Genomic DNA, 19,440 nt, shown 5'->3' on the forward strand with positions numbered 1-19,440 from the left:
CCAGTTAGACACTATGGAATTCAGGGTGATGAATAAGGGATATATATTTAGAGACTCATTAATTATAGTTTAAACTTTGCCTTATAAAAGTGCTAAAAACCACAGATGATAACTGTGTGTTCTGGATCTGCTCTCAAGTTCTCATAATCAGTCCACTCAGAAAGTTCTATAAAACACTTTTTATTTCCCTCGAAACTTTATTTCATTTCAGGTAAAATGAGGACCTGGGAGTTTGCATTATGAGATATATTATCTGACTTTAAGCTAGGGGATGCTGAAAATGTTAATAACTCTCTATATTAATCACTTATTTTTTGAGTATCAGTCTAATATAGTTCAATGAAAGGTGTTGAAATTAACCCTGAATGCTAAGAAAAAGTTCAATTTATTTCTGTCTTATTTTCATTGCTTTTCTATGTAGATTCAATACCTAACTATGCCTGTAAAAAACATAAATTAATTTCTTTGCAAACTTTATATAAATGAAATCATGCATTATGTATTCCATATGTCTGACTTCTAAAAATGAACATCGTCTTTGTAAATCATTTGTGTTGCTGCATGTATTTATAGTTTTTATCAATTTTTGTTCTTTTTAATGTTTTATAATAGAAATATTTCAGATTTTTTCTTTAATACAGTCTATTATGCAGGACATTTGGGATGTTTCATTTTGGGTATATATACCGTTACACTGAATCTTAGTACTCCTTAGAATGGATTTTATTTGTAGAAGTATTAGGCATTAATTATGGTCTCAATTTTTAAGAATGATTGTATCAGTTTAGACTCCTAAAAGCAATGTTTGAAAGTTCTAAAGTTATGACTCACTTCCTCACCAGTATTCAGTATTATTAGATGTTATGATTTTTACCCATTTACTTGATACAGAATACTTAATTTATAGTTTAATTTGAATATTTATGATTACTGAGGTTAGGCGCATTTTAATATGTTTTGGATTTTGAAAAGTGCCTTTGTATAGCATATTACCAATGTCCTTCTAAATTATTTGTCTCTATTCTTATTTGTTTTAAAAAATCTCTCACATTATGAATATAATCCCTTTGTTAGTTATATTCCTTGAAAATATTTTCACCTTTGGCTTTATGTTTCACTCACTTAATGTCTTTTGATAAAGTGCAATTTGAGTTTTAACCTAGTCAAATGTTTTACTTTTGTAATGTTTTTGTAATTGTTTAGGAGGTGAGGAAGACATTTGTCTACATTATATTCAAAAAGGGTATGTTGTTCTTCATATTTTACTCTTGAGTCACCTCAATTTCATTTTTGTGGATGGTGTGAGGTTTGGATGTATGATAGATTCTTTTATTTGTTCAACATTATCTGCTCTCTCTTCATTTTATCTTGCTTCTCTGTAGGCAGGGAGAGAATAGTTCGCATGTGACTTGCTTGGGACAGTGGGAGGTGAGTGAATGTGTTAAGTTACGTCATAGAAGAAGCTTCAAATGCCTCTGAATGATTTCAATCTTTCCTTCTTGAGCTTATGAACTCAACCTGGGGAAAAGCATACCACAAATAGTGAGTGTTCCTTCAACATGGCTCTTGGAATGATAAAACCTGGGAATGGAGCAAAACTTAGTCAAATACAGCAAATCAGAGCTGTAGTCAGTCAATAACACTCATGGTACTACTCCATTTTTACCCATATGACTATATCATTTTCCTACATGATTTACCGAAAACAATGCATTCTCTCTTTATTGCTCTGCAATTCCAATCTTATCATAAACAAAATTTCCATATGCTTGTTTATCAGCGTACCTGCTAACCATTGCCACAATGACTCTTGAAAAGACCATCCAACACTCAATGGATTAAAAGTACAATTATTTATTTTCAAAGATCTGCAGGTCACCTGAGGTAGCTCTGCTTCAGGCTGAGACTAGGAAGGTTTTGTTTCACAGCGGACTTCTGTGAGCATAATTGCTCCACATGTCTTTCATATCTTTAGACTAGCCACTTCCTGTCTCATGGAAATGTCAGTAAAACAGTAGATGAAGTGAAAGTTTTCAAGGTCTCTTAGAACCTCGGCTTGGAACTCCCACACTTTCTCTTCTTCCAACATCTCTTTGAATATGTCGCAGGATTGGACTCATAATCCAAAGGTGAAGAAACATACCCCACCAATAATGGACAATGGAAGATTTATGATACAAGGAGATGGTGACTAATTGGATGCAATCATTCAATCTACCTTAGTCAACTTCATGACTCTTTATTGCATTTGAATTCAGTATTCACCATTACCACATATTTTTAATTATTATAGCTTTGAAATAAGTCTTGATATCCGTTCCAGAACTTCCTATCATATTTTCCTTCTCTGTGGGCAGATCCTGGTTTTCCTTGGCCCTTTACATTTTCAAGACACTTCAGGATTTATTTTGTTCTTTTATGGCATACTTCTGAAGCCTAAGCATCTCTTGTGCTCTAAGAATTTTTTTTTTTTGAGGAAGATTAGCCCTGAGCTAACTACTGCCAGTCTTCCTCTTTTGCTGAGGAAGCCTGGCCCTGAGCTAACACCCATGCCCATCTTCCTCTACTTTATATGTGGGACACCTACCACAGCATGGCATGCCAAGCGGTGCCATGTCTGCACCCAGGATCTGAACCAGTGAAGCCCGGGCCACCAAGAAGCAGAACGTGTGCACTTAACTGCTGTGCCACCGGGCCGGCCCCTGCTCTAACAATTACACTTGCTCTTTAGATCTTCTCTTTAAAGCATTCTTAGCTGTAGGTATGCCTTCTTTCCTTCATTAGTTTATACTCCTCCATCTTCTTTTCAAAATTATGGTAAAGCCATATTGGTTGATTTTTATTTTACCATTGTCTTTATTAGTGTGACATTTTTACTTGATTTATTCTGTCATTATCATTAATTTATTACTGATATTACTAATGATTTATTGATTGGGTTTCTGAGAAAGTTGAGAGGCAACAAAGGTGTATATATCAATTTTCACATAATGAATTAAAAAATCCACTCTTTCTCTCTTTATTGCTCCATAGATGGATGATGGATAGATAAGTAGATATATAGGTTTATTTATCATACATAAAGTTCCACTGCTCCATTCATTTAAAGGCACTTGAAGAAGAGTCAAGAAGCAGGTAGACATCTCCATATGTAACTAACAAAAGGAAGGCTTGTAACTGTCCTTTTGCAGCTGGAGCAGTGGTCATGCTAAGAGGAACATCCTGAGATTAAATCTCAGTTTCTTTTATTTTCTTTTGAGGAAGATTAGCCCTGAGCTAACTGCTGCCAATCCTCCTCTTTTTTTGCTGAGAAAGACTGGTGCTGAGCTAAGATCGTGCCCATTTTCCTCTACTTTATATGTGGGGCACTTGCCACAGCATGGCTTGACAAGTGGTGCCATGTCCACACCCTGGATCTGAACCAGCGAACCCGGGCTGCTGAAGCAGAATGGGCACACTTAACCACTGCACCACTGGGCCAGGCCCCCAAATATCTGTTTCTTTGAGTAGTTTGTACAGTGAATACGTCAGTTTTAGATTTTGCTGCACTTCTTACTGACTTCTCTGTTTATCTACCTGAGGGACACCTACCAGGTTCAAGCAGCAGAAAGATGGATTTATATCTTTCATGGAAAAAAAAGTAGGCCAAGTTCAAAGTTAAACCAGGATCTCAGTGAAATGTTCTAGGTACCTGAGGCTGCTTTTTCCCTTGAACCAGTTGCTGAAAGGCTGAGCTACACTTTTTTTGAAGACAATTTCTTTAGAGCAGTTTTAGGTCCACAACAAAATTGAGAGGAAGGTACAGAGATTACCCATATATCTCTTGCTCCCACATATGCGTAGCCTCCCCTATTATCAACATCACTCATCAGAATGGTGTATTTGTTACCAAGGATGAACCTACATTAAGACATCGTAACCACCCAAAGTCCACAGTTCACTTTACGGTTCACTCCTGGTGATGTACATTCTACGGGTTTGGACAAATGTACAATGGCATATATCCGTAATTATAATATAATACAGAGTATTTTCACTGCCCTTAAGTCCTCTGTGCTCCACCTATTAATCCCTTTGCCTCTCTCCCCCTCCAGGCAGCCAGTGATCTTTTCACAGTCCCCATAGTTTGGCCTTTTCCAGATGGCAATAGTTGGAATCATACAGTATGTAGGCTTCTTAGATTGGCTTCTTTCACCTAGTCATATTCATTTAAGATTTAAGCTACGCTTTTTATGGTCTCATGGACATACACCGAAAGGCTTAAATTCAAGGGTAAACAAAGCTGAAGATTCAGAGAAAGCATTTCCTGACCTGGATTAAGATTATGGGCAGATGCAGAGGGATGTAAGAGCAGTCAGAAGACAGATCATGCTTTTCTTAGTCTGCAACTAGCGTGTGACTCATCTGAGTGGCCCAAGAAGCTTTAAGTATTGAAATTAGATGGATGTTGTACTAGACTGTCCCGAATGTCTGTTGGAAACCAACAAAAATCCTGTCTCAAGGAAGATTAAATAATCTGAAGCCTCAATTTATTTTCCCACATGAGTTTTTGAAAATAATGCGCAGTGCATAATCAAAGTTAATTAAGCACATTAAAAGGAAGGCTGGGTGAAGCAAAAGATAATAGATTCACAGGAAATTTATAATGAGAATTATTGAATGCATATTGTAAATCAACCACACAAACTATAATTAAGAAGACAAAATTTAAAAAGAAATTTGAAAAATTTGAGGAAACAGAACCATGATATTTTATAAGGCTGATTTTCTTAAAAATAAAACCAAGGAGAAATATTTTTTTAAAAAATACAGCAACTGAAATTAAGAAGCCAATAGAAGCATTTAATAGCAGATTAAACACAGTTTAAGACAGAAAAAATATGTTGGAAGGCTGATCAGAGGGGGAAAATGGGAACTTTATTAAGTTCTTCTGTTTTTGTCTTTCAACTTTTTTCCTTTCTTCAGATGTTTCTTACTGAAAATACCTGTGAGTCTCTATATGAAGGCCTATTTTTCCTGGTTCTGTGAGTGCCCTCAGTCTGCACAGTCCAGCTTGATAGTGCCAAGCAGTCAACATCTCCAGGAACAGTTCTCAACCAATGGTGTATGGTAGTGGGCACATAAATATACCAACTTCTTCACTCCTTGGATGAGACAAGTCTAAATTATGTTTTACACAGTCTTCCTGAGGGCTTCAGCTGGACTGATCCCAGTTGTCCACAAAAATAACATGTTCATTGTTCTGTTGTCTCTTCTCCCTACTTAGCCACTGGTGCTTCTACGATCATCTTCCAGATAAACTACTTTCATCCAAATCCTTATCTCGGGGTCTGTGTAAACCAAGCTTGGATAGTCTGGAAAACATCTCTGGAACATACATGAGAGATACGTGTAACAACTATTATATAGAAAGAATTCCTAAGAACTGTAAAGTAGAAAAACTCCAATAAATATTAGTAAACAATCTAATAAACTTAAAAAAATAAATTAAATTGATTAAATCAAGAGTTGGCAAAAATGTGGGTTAAATAAAACTTTCATAAATGGTGAGTAGGAGTGTAAAGTTTGTCAAATGTTTGGAAACTCTTTGGAAGTATGAACCCATGGTTTCATTTCTTGATACAGAACCAATACAAACACATACTTATTTGAACAAAAGTTAGGGGGAAGAATGTTGACAACAACAGTATTTCTGATTGCCCCAAACTGAAAGTGACACATAAATCCATCCAAAAAAGATAAATAATTTTGGTTGCATTTATTGAACTGACTATTGTATAGAAGTGAAAAAAATTAACTATTGATGCTCAGAACAACATTACAGAATTTCACAGCCATAATGTTAAGGAAGAAAACCAAATAATAAAGAGTATAAATCATATTATTTTACTAACATAAAGCTCATGAATAGGCAAAATTAGTGTGGAGTAATGTATCAGAATAGTTGTGATTCTTAGGGGCTACTGACTGGCAGAGGCTATAGGGATGCTTCTGGGTAATATTTTTATAATAACCAATATCGTGACCTTATTGCTATGTGTAGAAGTTTGTTCACTTTAAAAAATTTAGAGTTGAACTCAATTTTTCACTTCATATTATTTAAGTTCTACTTCAATGGAAATAATCTAAAAGAATTTGAAAAGAATGTGTATTTGGCAAGTGTTGAAGCTGAGTTCTCTGGACACAGATGTTGAGACAGAGTTTGGCATGCAACTTTTAGAGGATAAATAGCTATGGAAGGAAAGGGAAGGATACACAATTGAATACAAGGACAATTCAGGTTTGATACATTCACCAAAGTCCTGCTCTACCTTATGGGAAGCTTTGTCACACATATCTCAAATCAGAGTTGATCCCCTGGACTAGGCCTTTATATCCATATGTAATCTGTCATATGGGCACAATGGCTGGTGCCAATCCTGAAGGAGTTGACAGCTGGGAGAATACATCTTTCCTTGAAGATGGATCTGTATAGGACATCTCAGTGCCCACCACAACAAGGTGTGGGGAATCAAGGGCTCTCACATGGTTCATGAGAGTGCAAACTGGTAGAATTACTTTAGAGTGTAATTTAGTAGTACCTATCCTAAGAAAATATACCTTATGACACAGCCATACTACTTCTGAGAATTTATCCTACAGATATCTTGAATAACAAAGTAAAGAGATATACATTTGGATAATATATATATATATATTGTTTGTGTGTGTGAGGAGGATTAACCCTAAGATAACATCCATGCCAATCTTCCTTTATTTTGCATATGGGACTCCACCACAGCATGGCTTGATGAGCAGTGTGTAGGTCCACATTCGGGATCTGAACCCATGAACCCCGGGCCACGGAAGAGGAGCACATGAACCTAACTACATTGTCACTGGTCTAGCCCCACATTTGGATATTTTTAAAGTGCTGTTTATAACAGCAAAAGACTATAGAATCTTAAACGCCCTTGAATACAGGGTTTAGCTAATAAATTACAGAATTTTGAAAAATTGATACCATGCAGCTATTAAAATGTTAGATCACTTTTATATATACTTATATTTTCTATATACTTTCTTCTCCAAAACAAAATGTACCAGGAAATTGAGCAAGAACCACACAGTAGTCCTCACTTGACATCATTTATGTGAGAAGTGCATATCCATGTCTCTGTATGTATGAGCATATAAATGCACTACTATTTGTTCGTGAGTCAAAATAAACAAACAGGTGGCAGTCATTACCTCAGGCAGAAAAACTGATGGGTTGAGGGAAGGTTTTTTTAATTTACCTGTCTTTGGAATCACCTAAGGTAAATTTATTATCTAATAAAACACCATTACATTTACTTTATCATAAATGGTTTTAATATAGAAATTGATGATTAATAAATGTTGGCATTGATTTCAAATGTTATGATAAGAAGGTATCTGTTTCTATATTTCCTTTTTGTAGGTTGATTGGTAAATACCTACATGTACAACTAGCGATACCCATATATACAGAAAATATACATAGAAGCGTATATTAATATATTTGTATTTTGTGTATTTCAGTATTTAGGTGGTTGATAAATTTACTTCAGATTGCATAAATATTATAATACAAACACCAGTGTACTACTTCAAGAGCCAGATTACGTTGGACCTGTAAAAAATGAACTGAAATGTCACTGAAATTCATCCCCATTCTTTTATTCAATGATTTTACAAGAATTGCTATTGTCTTCCTTGAGCCATAATATGATGCGTCATTTTGCCTGAATAATTATTTTAGCCACTTCTGGCAATCCTAGTATTTTACACTCTCAGCTTGTTTCATAAAATTAGAAACTTTAGATCAGTTTTTGGCTATATTCAATCTTTCTCACTTACAATAAGCTTAGATTTCCAGAAATTTTTCATCATGCTCTTATATGGAGAGTTACAGGAGTTTATAAATAACACGAGAGTTAACTTCTGGGGAACGGTCCAGTTCTGCCTCTAATTAGCAACACAGGCTGGAAATACTTACACTAATTCCCAGAGTTAGCATTAGAATCTCCTAGTAATTCCACTTTTTTTCCAAAAAATAACTGAGCAATATTTACAGAGTTGCTTTGTAAATTGCAATTACTATTTGCAAATATAAATGACTAAAATTAAGTAAGATATTTATTTTCTTCTTTTTATTTCACAAGTATTTTGAATGTGTAGCTGAGCTAGATACCAGCTAAATAAAATGTAGTGGGAAATTGAGAATTTGGTAGGGAGACATGCAAAGGAAGGAAATCAAATCAAAGCACAACCTTAAGAAAATTGCTGTGACTGAAGCAAGTCCTCAGACTGCTGTGATTTTGTAGCATCTTTTACATGAAGGAGATAGTAACTGAATCCTGCATCCTCTATGTCCCAAGTTTGGGGCCTATGGAATTAGAATTTTTATATCCTGTTTACTTCTTTGTGAAATCTGTGTATTATTAGGAAATAGTATGTAGATTTGCATTCACTAAATGAGTTATTATTTAGTTAGTAATTAAGAGCTCAAAAATGTTAATCACTACCCCCCAACGCCCCTAGCATCCCAGACGCACCCAAACCAGAGATATTAAAAGAAGTCTGGCAAATGGTTGTACCAAAATGATTCAGAGTTGGGGTGAAAGTGGATGCTGAGATGGTACTTGCTGCATTTACAACATTTCAGTCTGGAGGTGATGGTATCTTGGCATAAAGCAGTGCTGGCTCTGGTGGTGGAGATCCAATGAAATAAGTTTATTAATATGAATGTTGATGTTTTTAAAATAAATTTTAAAGTATTTAATAATTTACAATTTACAAAATAAATTGTAAAGAGATTTCAGAGGGTTTTCATACCTCACTCAATTATCCACATTGTTAACATCTTACACAATTACCATTATACATGCGTCAAAAGCTTCTGCACAGCAAGGGAAACAATAAACAGAATGTAAAGGCAACCTACATAATGGAGAAAATATTTGCAAACCATACCTCTGATAAGAAGATTAATGGCCAATACATACTAAGGAACACATACAACTCAATAGGAAAAAAACTAATACCCCAATTAAAAAGTTGGCAAAGGACTTGATTTTGACATTTCTTCTAAGAAGATATATCAGTGACCAATAGGTGTAAGAAAAAAATGTACAATGTTTCTAATCATCAGGGAATTGTAAATCAAAATCACAAAGATATCTCGTCAGGATGGCTCTTATCAAAAGGCAGAAGACAAGTGTTGTCTACGACACAGAGAACTGGAAACCCTTGTGCCTTATTGGTGGGAATGCAAAATGTATGGCTGCTATGGAAAAGAGTATGGAGGTTCTTCACAAAGTTAAAACTGAACTACTCTATGATCCAGTAATCCTGCTTTGGGGTATTTATCCAAAAGAATTGAAATCCAGATTTCAAAGAGATATTGGCATTCCCATATTTATTGCAGAACTATTTACAATAGTCAAGATTTGGAAACAACCTAAATGTCTTTGGACAGATAAATGGATAAAGAAGATGTGGCATGTACATACAATGGAATACAGTCTTTAAAAATAAGGACATTCTGCAATATGTGACTGCATGGATGAACCTTGTGGACATTATGGTAGTGGAATAAACCAGTCACAGAAAGACGTATACTGTGTGATTCCACTTATATGAAGGATCTAAATTAATCAAATTCATAGAAACAAAGAGTAGCATGACAGTTGACAAGGACTGGGGGATGGGGAAATGGGCAGCTACAAATCAATGGGCATAAAATTTCATTTAAGCAAGATGAATAAATTCTAGAGATTTGCCAAACAAAATTCTATCTGTACTCAACAATACTGTATTGTAGACTGAAAAAAATCTCTTCGGAGGGTAGATCTCATGTTAAGTGTTCTTGCCGCAATAAAATAAAATTAAAAATGAGAAACATTGATGAATTATGGTCACTAAAATCCAGACTTTATTTGGATTCCATCAGTTTTTTCCCGTTAATTTCTTCTTTCTTTTCTGGGATTCAATCTAGGGTACCACATTGCATTTAATGTTGTCATGTCTCCCCAGCTTCTTCAGGTCTGTGAAAATTTTTCACTCTTTCCTACTATGATTGACTTTGAAAGTCCCAAGTTGTGCCTGCTAGACATTCTGTAGAATGTTTCCAAGTATGAGTTTGCCTGATGATTTTCTCATATTAAGCTGGGATTATGGATTCAGGGGGAAGAATGTCATAGAGGTGAAGCTTTTCTCATCACATAATATCAGGTGGGTAAATTATCTCCACATTATATCACTGACAAAGGTCACCTTCATCCTTTGTTTAAGGTAGCATTGCCCAAGATTCTCCACTCTAAACTTGAATGTGAAATTTGAAATACAGTTGAGGTAAGAACAGCTATTTCTGCATTCTCCCTTTTCTTTTATTTAAAATTCTACAGTTTATGTTTTGTTCCATCGAAATGTATTATTTCAATAATTCCATATCTACAAGTAATTAATGGGATAGAAGTGACGATGTGATTTTCTCAAGATTTAGAAGAAAATGCACCTACCACAATGACATAGGAGACAGTGTTTCAACTAATTGCATAGTTTGTGGCCAATTGAGTAACACTCAATTATAATTCTCTGTATTCTATATCTTCATAGTCAAGGAGGCAGATATAAGACCCAGAATTTGGCAGAATTTAGACTGTGAATTCAGCTTTTAACTTTTTCTTTGTATCCTCTGAGATCTCTTATGTCCTGGAAATATAATGCTATTTTACTAGCATATCCATTGAAATATACTGTCACGTTTGTTAAAAATCTCAATATCATATATACATAATTTATATGATCTATTTATAATTTAATAATATATATATATCAGAGTGGATGACATAAAAACACATTAGCAAATAGTTAATTGAAACTTAATTAACTTTAATTAATAAAATAAATGCTAATCAAAGTGTCAACAAAAGATTCACAGAATTACCCCAGGAGGAATTGTACCATTAATGGAGGTTTTGATGGAATGCACACGATCATTTCATGTATAAAATTCTGTAATGAATTCCTAAGCATTAGCTGGAAGGCACAAACCAGTTACATTTTAAGATTTATTCCAACTCATAAATTCTATGGGTATTTAATTCTGTGTTATGTCTATGAAAGGTCAAAAATAAAATAATTAATGCTAAGATTATTTGGCACTATTGGCAATGTAATTTGATCTCCTGGATCCTTAGCATATTCTTAGAACCATAAACAGAGTACTCTGTGCTTCTGTTCTGCCTCTCTTGCTTCTCTGCTTTACAATTTCTTTTGGCTCTAAATTTACATTTCAGTGCTGTATTAATTATACTAACAAGGGCTGAATTTTAAACAATACAATTATTACTATATGCTTTCCATACCACTAGTTCTCATAACTTAGAAGGCATCAAAATTGCCTGGAGGACTGATCAAATCACGAATTGTGGGTCCCATCCCAGAGTTGTGGGTTCAGAAGTTCGTGATGTGGATAGAGAATTTGCATCCCTAACAAATTCTCAGGAGCTCCTGCTGCTGCTGGTTTGGGGGCCACACTTTGAGAATCACTGCTCTACATAGCAACTACACACAGACATAAGAAGCCTCTTTCTTCTCTCTATTTCTCCCTTCTATTCAGTTTTGCTTTTCAGGCATAACCTTTGGTTCTTTATTTAACAAGAATCGTGATGTTATCTGAAGGAATTGAAAGCATCATACCCACTTTTATTCTCCTGGGTTTTGTAGAATACCCAGAACTCCAGGTTTCACTCTTCCTGGTTTTCTTGTCTATCGACACAGTCACTGCAGTGGGGGGTTTGGCTTGAAAATAATCATCAAGATCAACCTCCAAATCCACACAATCATGTACTTTTCCTTCAGTCACTTGCCCTTTGTACACTTCTTTTATTCCACCATAGTAACACATAAATTGTTAGAGAACTTGATTGTGGAAGATAGAACCATCTCTTTCTCTAGTTGCATTCTACAGTTTTGTTTTGCTTGTATATTTAGAGTAATAGAAACTTTCAAGTTGGCAGTGATGACCTATGACCATTCTGTGGCAGTTTGTCCTCCCTTGCTCTACATCACTACTATGTCCCAGAAGCATGTGCTCTGCTGGTGGCTGGGTCTTACTCATGGGGTGTAATGTGTTCCCTGGCAGACACATATTTTCTTCTAGCATTGCTTTCCAGCATATGCTATAGAAATAGCATAATTATTTCTGTCTCCTGCTTTGATATAAGCCACGTGCTGCATTTTATTATTGCCCTATTCAATGAGGTGAGCAGCCTGACAATTATTCTGATGTCTTATATAGTCATTTTTATTACTGTTGTGAGGAACCTTCTGAGAGTGGGGGCCAGAAAACCTTCTCCTCTTGTGCCTCTCACCTGACAGCCATCACCATCTTCCATGGAACCAACATTTCCCTATGTTGTATCCCTACTCCTAAAACTTCTTGGCTCACAGTTAAAGTGGCATCTATGTTTTACATGGTGGTGATTCCCATGCTGAATCCTTTGACCTACAGCCTTAGGGAAAAAGATGTGAAAGACACATTCAGAAAATTAGTTGTCAGAAAATTGCTTTGCCAAAACAATATAATATTGTTAGATTAAATTTTGTAATTCTAAAAAATTATTTTCTATGCTCAGATTGTTTAACTCTTATAGTGAAGTTGATGATTCCATCTATTTAGTCAATAAGATGTTAGTTAATATATCTATGACAGTATGACATCTTATGATTACGGATTTTTGCATATTTTTTTTTAAATTTCTCTAAGCCACATGTAAATCAAAATTTTACAAATTAAAATTCTTGGACCACATTTTGCAATTTGTTTTTGAGGAAAATTACCCCTGAGCTAAATTCTTCTACCAGTCCTCCTCATTTTGCTGAGGAGGACTGGTGCTGAGCTAACATCCATGCCCATCTTCCTCTGATTTATATGTGGGACACCTGCCACAGCATGCTTGACAAGCAGTGCCATGTCCACACCCAGGAAATGACCCAGCAAACCAGGGGCCACTGAAGCAGAACAGGTAAACTTAACAGCTGTGCCACTGGGCTGGCCCCCATATTTTCTAACATATGTAAATTATTTTTAAATACTTTGTCATTTGGTGTAATTTTTATGTGTGTTTCCAAAGTAAAACTAATTCTCAGCTTAACAAATACGTGCAGATCAAGAACGGTTCCTTATAATAGTAATTAGGAAGCTCATATTCCAGAGCTGGATGTAACAAAATGCCTAAGCTTACTATACCTTGTACAGCAATGAATATTATGCTCTTTATTGTATTGAATGGCAGAAGTTGTCTTTTACTCATGAAAACTCTAGCCAATTGACAAGCAAACAAAATTGAATAAAGTATTGTTCTGCTTTCTCTAAAATTATATCGTATTTTATTCAAAAAAATTTGTATAATAAAGGCAGTAGGACAGTAATAAAGACCAGAAGTGAGCTCAAGCATATCTTGTCATTTGAATTTGAACAAATGTGTCATTATAATTCAATGAAGAAAGGATGATTTTCAACAAATAATTGTAAGATAACTGAATATACATATGGGTAAGTGAGCCTTAACTTTTATAACTTTTATTTTACACCATACACATCTATTACCTCAAATTAAATGAAATGGATCATAGATCTAAACATAAAAATTAAAACCTCAGGAGTGATGCTAGCGTCATGGCAGAGTGATCTTGCTTGGGATCCTCTCCCGTAGAACATACAATGAAAAGGGACACTGATATTCCAACAGAGGACATTTTAACACGACACAAAAACATTGGAGAGACCCACACAGCCATACAATGGAGGGTGGAGAGGTTGGAGCCCCCTCAGAAGAGCTGGACCAGGGTAAGAGAAAACTTTGCTCCCTCACCTAATACACTGTGATCCACAACGTCAGGAGGCTCTTAGAGGGAAGAAAGGGGAGAGGGGACGCTCATTTGTGGGAACCTCATGGACCCCCAAGGTCTGGCAGCCTACCTAGAAGACCTCTAGTGGGGCAAGAGCTTTCACAACAGTGGGCTCATCAAGCACACACCCCAGGAAAGCAGATAGCAGGAGCGAGAAACCCAAGAAAGCATGCAAGAGAAAGCACCCTTTCCCCTCACCCACCCTGTGCCCATTCCACTGCCTGGGATCTTGGCGGAAGGCAGAGGGCTCAGGATATCTGGCTCTTGACATCCACCCAGTGGTGATAGGTGGTAACCGCAACCACATAATATCAAGTTGCCTAAGATATGACCTGCCTCATCTAGCAATATCAAATAGTATGTCAAATCACCAGACCAGAGAGAATATGACAAGTACCCAGAATTTGGTCCTGAGGACACAGAAATATGTAACCTAAATGACAATGAATTCAAAATATCTATCACCAAAAAACTCAAAGAGGTAAAAGAGGCTGTAGAGAAACAATTCAACGAGTCAGGAGCTACATCACAAAAGAGATGGAAACTATAAAGAAGAACCAATCAGAAATATTAGAGATGAAAGACATGATGGAAGAGATAAAACAAAATATGGATTCCCTTAATGCTCAAGTGGACATCATAGAGGAGTGTATCAGCATAATCAAAGACAGACATGTTGAAATGTTCCACACAGAGGAGGAGAGAGAGCTAAGACTAATAAGAAATGAAGAAAGTCTCTGAGAAATATCAAGCTTAATTAGGAAATGCAACATAAGAATCATAGGTATTCCAGAAGAAGTGAAGAATAGAGCAGAAAGTCTGTTCAAAAATATAATAACAGCCAACTTCACAAACTTGGAGAAGGAGGTGGAAGTATGTGTGGAAAAGTCTTCCAGATATCCTAGATATGCCATGTAAAAAGACCTACTGCAAGGCATATAATAGTAAAACTGGCAAAAATGAATGACAAAGAAAGAATACTAAGGGGATCAAGGCAGAAGAAAATAACCTATAAAGGAACCCCTATCAGGATTTCAGTGGATTTCTCTACAGAAACCTTACAAGCTGGGAAAGAATGGAATGACATATTCAAATATTTGAAAGACAAAAATTTTCAGCCAAGAATACTCTATCTAGCAAAGATATCCTTCAGATATGATGGAGAAACAAAAACTTTCCCATACAAACAAAAGCTAAGGGAGTTCATAGCCACAAGACCCCCACCCCCACAAGAAATATTCAAGAAAGCCCTCATCCCTGAAAAAAAGGGAGAAAGTTGTTACAAATCACACAGTAAGGAGATGAAAAGGTACACAAAATCAGAATAGGATAGGAAATATTCAAGTATATCATTAAAGATAAAGGAAAGGAAAACACCAAAAACAATGATAATCTCGTCACGCGAACCACAAACTCACAACACAAAATGCAATAACATGAAAGATAAACAACTTAGGAGGGGAGGAGGAAAGGGACCAAATTGGTTTAGACTAAGGAATTAAGAGGCCATCAAAAAATGGACTATCTTATACATGAGATTCTGAATACAAACTTCATGCGAACCACTAAACAAAAAAGCAGAACAGAGACAAAATAATAAATAAGGAGAAAGAAGGGAAACATATCATAAAAAACTACATAATTCAGTGGTAGACCAAAACACACAGGATGAGAAACAAAGGGAATGCAGGAGAATCAGAAAATGAGTGAAAATATGACAGGATTAAGCCCTGGTATACTGATAATCACCCTAGACGTAAATGGATTGACTTCTCCAATAAAAAGACACCGAGTGGCAAGATGGATTAAAGAACAAGACCCAACAATACGCTACCTCTAGGAAACACATCTCAGCTCCAATGAAAAACACAGGGTCAGCATGAAGGCATGGAAGATGATACTCCAAGCTAATGGCAAACAAAAGAAAGCAGGTGTCGCAATACTTATATCAGACAAAGTAGACTTCAAGATAAGACAAGCAAAGAGAGACAAAGAGGGGCAGTATATAATGATCAAAGTGACACTCCATCGAGAAAAAAAATAACACTTACAAATATCTATGTACCCAACACAGGAACACCAAAGTTCATAAAGCAACTATTAACAAATCTAAGAGAAGATATTAATAAAAACACAACATTAGTACTGGACCTCAACACTCCACTCACATCAATGGATAGGTCATCCAGATTTAAAATCAACAAAGAAACAGTGAAATTAAATGAAAAGCCAAACCATTTGGACTTAATAGTCATATATACAATACTCTATCCAATAACAGCAGAATACATATTCTTCACAAATGTCATGGAACGTTCTCAAAGATATACCATATCCTGGGAAGCTGGGAAAGCGTCAATAAATTTAAGAAAATGGAAATAATAACAAGCACCTTTTCCAATCACAATGCTATAAAGCTAGAAATTAATTACAAGAAAAAAGCTGAGAAAGGGAAGATGTGGAGGGTAAATAGCATGCTATTGAACAAGCAATGAATCATTGAAGGAATTAGAAGAGAAACTGAAAAATATCTGGAGACAAATGAAAATGATAACATACAATACCAACTCATTTGGGATGCAGCAAAAGCTGTATTAAGAGGGAAATTCATCGCAGTACAGGCATGCCTTAACAAACGAGAAAACCCAAAATAAGTAATCTGAAATTACACCTAACTGAATTAGAAAAAGAAGAAAAAACAAAGTGCAAAGTCAATAGAAGGAGAGAAATAATAAAAATCAGAGCATAAATAAGTGCTATTGAAACAAAAAAGGTAGTAGAAAGGATCAATGAAACAAAGAGCTTTGCATAAGATTCTTAATTATCATTAAGAATACAAACAAAATTGACAACCCCCTAGCCAGACTTACACAGAGAAAAAATAGAGTAATCTCAGATAAACAAAATTAGAAATGAAAGAGGAGAAATAATGGACACTACAGAAATACAATGGATTACAAGAGAATATTAAGAAAAACTGTATGCTAACAAAACAGATAATCTAGAGGAAATGGATAAATTCTTAGACTCTTACAACTTCCCAAAGCTGAATCATGAAGAAAGAGATAATCTGAATAGATCAATAACAAGGAAAGAGATAAAACAATAATCAAAAGCATCCCAAAGAATGAAAATCCAGGACCAGATGACTTTCCTGGGGAATTCTAGCAAACTTTTAGAGAAGATTTAATACCTATTCTACTCAAGCTATTCCAAAACATTAGGGAAGATGAAACAGTTCCCAACACATTCTATGAGGCTGACACCACTCTGATACCAAAGCCTGACAAGGACAAGACAAAAAAAGGAAAACTAAAGGCCAACATTGTTGATGAACATAGATGCAAAAGTCCTCAACAAAATGTTGGCAACCTGAATTCAGCAATACATCAAAATAATCATACATCACAATCAAGTGGGATGTATACCAGGGGCACAGGGATGGTTCAACATCTGTAAGTCAGTCATTGTAGTACACTACATCAAAAATTGAGGAATAAAAACCACATGATCATCTCAATAGATGTAGAGAAAGCATTTGACAAGATCCTACAACCATTTTTGATAAAACTCTTAACAAAATGGAGATAGAAGGAAATTACCTCAACACAATAAAGGTCATATATGACAAACCCACAGCCAACATCATACTCAATGGGCAAAACCTGAACACTATCCCTCTGAGAACAGGAACAAGATAAAGATGCCCACTCTCGCCACTCTTATTCGGTATAGCACTGGAGGTTTTGCCCAGAGCAATTAAGCAAGAGAAAGGAGAAAAAGGAATCCAAATAGGGAGTGAAGATGTGAAACACCTGCTGTTTGCAGACAGCATGATCTTATATATAGAAAACCCTAAAGAATCCATTGGAAAACTATTAGAAATAACAACTACAGTAAAATTTCAGGGTACAAAATCAACTGACAAAAATCAGTTGCTCTTCTATACTCTAATAATGAACTTATAGAAAGAGAACTCAATAATACAATTCCATTTACAATTGCAACAAAAGAGTAAAGTGTCTAGGAATAAATTTAACCAAGGTGGTGCAGGACTTATACAATGAAAACTATAAGACATTACTGAAAGAAATTGATAATGGCATAAAGAGATGGAAAGGGATTCCTTGCACATGGTTTGGAAGAATAAACATAGTTAAAATGTCCATACTACCAAAAGCAATCTACAAATTCAATGTAATCCCAATCAGAATCCTAATGACTTTCTTCATGGAAATAGAAGAAAGAATTCTAAAATTCATAAGGGGAAACCAAAGACTCCAACTTGCTAAAGCAATCCTGAGAAAAAAGAGCAAAACTGGAGGCATCACAATCCCTGACTCTAAAGGGTACTACAAAGCCATAGTGATCCAAACGGCATGGTGCAGGTACAAAAACAGGCACACAAATCGAGGGAGCAGAACTGAAAGCCCGGTAATAAAACCACACATGTATGGACAGCTAATCTTCAACAAAGGTGCCAGGAGCATACAATGGAGAAAAGACAGTCTCTTCAATAAATGGTGTTGGGAAAACTGGACAGCCAGATGGAAAAGAATGAAGGTAGACCATTATCTCATGCCATAGACAAAAACAAACTCAAAATTGACCAAAGACTTGAATATAAGTCCCGAAACCATAAAACTCCTGAAAGATAATATAGGTAATACATTCTTGGACATCAAACTTAAAAGGATCTTTTGAATATCATGTCTTCTCAGCCGAGGCAAACAAAACAAAATAAACAAGTGGGAGTTCATCAGACTAAGAGCTTCTGCAAGGCAAAAGAAACTAGGATCAAAATAAAATACAACCCACCACTTGGGAGGAAATATTTGCAAATCATATATCTGACAAGGGGTTAATCTCCATAATAAATAAGGAACTCACACAACTGAACAACATAAAAACAGCCCGATCAAAAAGTGTGCAGAGGATATGAACGGACATTTTTCTGCAGAAGATATACAAATGGCCAATAAACACATGAAAAGATGTTCAACATCAGTAATCATCAGGGAAATGCAAATCAAATTACACTAAGATACCACCTTACGCATGTTAAAATCACTATAATCACTAAGACCAAAAGTAACAAGTGGTGGAGAGGTTGTGGAGAAAATGGAACCTGCCGGGGTCCCACCCCGGCTGAGTCCAGGTTCCTGAGGGATGGACGGCGTCGGCGCAATGAGGGGAAAATAAAGAGGATGTGAGACTTGGGTTGGTGTTAGCAAGTCCAAGTTTACTGTGCACAAGTGTCGTTTATATGTTTTCAGGATTAATACAGAAATAGCTCTACAAATATTCTCAGAGAGATAAGGAAGTAAAAAATGAGCACAAGAATATTTATTAACATTCTATTCTATAGAGCATAAGGTTAATGGTAGTCTTCTTCGCAATTAACTAGTGTTTGTTGTCTCTAAGCTAAAAGAGATAGGTACCTAGACATCTGTTGTAATTCATGGTAAAGTTAAATCAAAGAGAGAAGGTCCAGGCCTCCAGACAGGACAGCAGTCCGTC

General features: G+C 35.8%; 1 pseudogene; it reads left to right on the plus strand.

Moving 5' to 3' along the window:
* Window positions 1-11,675: 11,675 nt before the first annotated feature.
* LOC138919973 (olfactory receptor 5D13-like) lies at window positions 11,676-12,608 on the plus strand (annotated as a pseudogene).
* The last annotated feature ends 6,832 nt before the right edge of the window (window positions 12,609-19,440 follow it).

This window comes from Equus caballus, chromosome 21 (genome assembly GCF_041296265.1).
Source record: "Equus caballus isolate H_3958 breed thoroughbred chromosome 21, TB-T2T, whole genome shotgun sequence".
NCBI classification, from domain to species: Eukaryota; Metazoa; Chordata; class Mammalia; order Perissodactyla; family Equidae; genus Equus; species Equus caballus.